Raw genomic sequence first — 3,005 nt, forward strand, 5'->3', positions numbered from 1 at the left:
ATGGTATAGTCCATTGCCCCTAGACTACAAACGTGTACAGCAAGTTACTGTACTGAATACTATAGGCAATTATAACAAAATGTTAAGTATTTGTGTATTTAAATGTATCTAAACATAGAAAAGGTATAGTAAAAAAATATGGTAGATGCGACACGGTGGCTCACACCTGTAATCCTGGCAACTTTGGGAGGCTGGGGTGGGTGGATTACTTGAGGTCAGGATATACCAGCCTGGCCAGGAGGGTGAAACTGCCTCTACTAAAAATGCAAAAATCAGCCAGACATGGTGGTGTGCTTCTGTAGTTCCAGCTACCCGGGAGGCTGAGGCCCAAGAATCGCTTGAACCCGGGAGGTGGAGATTGTAGTGAACCGAGATTGCACAACTGCACTCCAACCTAGGTTACAGAGCGAGACTCTGTCTCAAAAAAAAAAGTTATGGTGAGCTAAGAATAATTTATTATTGAATAAAGAAAATTTTTAAATAAATTTGGTGTAACCTAAGTGTACAATGTTTATATAAAGTCTACATCATTGAACAGTAATGCCCTAGGCCTTAATATTAACTCACCACTAACTCACTGACTCACCTAGAACCTAGTCCTGTAAGTGCCATCCATGGTAAGTGCCCTATAGAGGTGTACCATTATTTTTTTATTTATTTGTTTATTGTTTTTCATTTATTTTTTATACCTTTATTGTTATTATTTATTTATTTATTTATTTTTGAGACCTAATTTCACTCTTACTGCCCAGGCTGGAGTGCAATGGCGTGATCTTGGCTCACTGCAACCTCTGCCTCCTGGTTCAAGCGATTCTCCTGCCTCAGCCCCTCCAGTAGCTGGGATTACAGGTGCCTGCCACCACGCCTGGCTAATTTTTTGTATTTTTAGAAGAGACAGAGTTTCACTATATTGGCCAGGCTGATCTTGAACTCCTGACCTCATGATCTGCTTGCCTCAGCCTCCCAAAGTGCTGGGATTACCGGCGTGAGCCACTGCACCCGGCCAAAATGTTGCTATTTCAGTTCAGAGTTGAGATGGATTTATTTAACCACACACACACACTTCTGCTATTGATAAGGATTAAAAGTTTTGGTATATTAAGATTATTAAATTTATTAAGATTATGGCCAGATGTGGTGGCTGACACCTGTAATCCCAGCACTTTGGGAGGCCGAGGGGGGCAGATTACTTGAGGCCAGGAGTTTGAGACCAGTCTGGCCAACATGGTGAAACCCTGTCTCTACTAAAAAAAAAAAAAAAAAAAAAAAAAAAAAATTAGCAGGGCATGGTGGCAGTCTCCTGCAATCCCAGCTACCCCGGTGGCTTAGGTACAATGATTGCTTGAACCTGGGAAGTGGAGGTTGCAATGAGCCAAAAAGATCGCACCACTGCACTGCAACCTGGGTGACAGAGTGAGAGTCTGTCTCCAAAAAAAAAGCTTATTAAGATTATTAGTTTATTAAGATTTTTAGTATGAAGATTAAGGTTTAGATATTTAATTCTGCTACTGATGAGGATTAAGATTATTAGTATTAAGATTTTTTAGTATTTAGGGGTTTCTTCTTATTTATTGACACAACAATGAGATTTGTCATTATTAGGTCAAGTTATTGGGTCAGAATTATAAAAATGCTGAGTAATTATTAGTGACATTAAATTTAAAGATTGTCAATGTCTGAGATTATTAAAAAAAAAGAACTTAGGTATGTACCCCAAATATGTATCTCAAATGTAAGTTGTCCTTAACATTTGCTGTAAGTCTAAAAGTAAATGTTTCAAATCGCATCTTAAGTTTACATATTTTAAGCCTCACTCATGTCTAGTCAATTATTTCATATACCAGTGGAAGCTCGAGGTGTCTTGGCTCTTAAACTACATGGTAAAACATCTGTAAGTTGAAGTATAACTTGGGAACACAGGGAAATACTGATATTGAATTCTATTCCATCTACTGCACTAAAAACAATTTATAGGCCGGGCATGGTGGCTCACTCCTGTAATCCCAGCACTTTAGGAGGCCGAGGTGGGCTGATCACTTGAGGTCAGGAGTTTGAGGCCAGCCTGGCCAACATGGTGAAACCCTGTCTCTGCTAAAAATACAAAAATTAGCCAGGCGTGGTGATAAGCGCCTGTAATCCCAGCTACTCAGGAGGCTGAGGCAGGAGAATCGCTTGAACTCGAGAGGTGGAGGTTGCAGTGAGCTGAGATTGAGCCTCTGTACTCCAGCCTGGGTGACAGAGCAAGACTCTGTCTCCAAAAAAAAAAAAAAAAAAAATTATAAACAGAAAAGGACTATGTCCTACATATGTAATGTAACAGTCACAATCACAAATACACCAAACTGTGTAAACCTATGTAAGAAAACCTCAGTTTATATCCTTTCCTGTTAATTTTAGTTTTACTTATTTGCCTTGTTAGCATTCATTAGCATGATTGAAAAATTATCAAAACCAATCATTCCAAGTAAATCCCATTCATTCACTCAAAATATAAATTGTAATTACTGAAAGAAAAAAAATCCAACTTCTTGGCTTCCTCTTATGATGGTTGTACACACTGAGATATTGGTGTCATTGTTCTTTGTTAGTATAGGGATGTGGCTCAACGCCTGGCTCTCACTTCATCTTGTTCTCTTTCTTCTTGGCTCACAAATCTTCCAAGTTCTCCAGGCCTGTTCTGGCCATAGGCATTTTCACTTGAATTTGGACTGGCCCCTGGGCTGGCTCTTTCTCTTTGCTCAGATCTTAGCTCCTCAGTGAGGCTGTCCCAGACCACACTGTCCTGTTGCCAGGCCAACCCTCATAGAGCACACTGTTTTGTGAACCATGGGCTCTCCTGCACGGGCATAGGGCTGGGCATGGAGGCAATACAGAGGGTAGGTATCTAAGAGCTCTGAAGGCCTGGCTGGTGAATACCATCCCCTCTAAAAGGAACCCCACAGGTTACACCTAGGACTTCTTGTGCTAGAAACAAGGAAGTTTTTAAACCTACCTAAGGTCATAGC

The sequence above is a fragment of the Macaca thibetana genome, chromosome 15, assembly GCF_024542745.1.
Source record: "Macaca thibetana thibetana isolate TM-01 chromosome 15, ASM2454274v1, whole genome shotgun sequence".
Lineage (NCBI taxonomy): Eukaryota > Metazoa > Chordata > Mammalia > Primates > Cercopithecidae > Macaca > Macaca thibetana.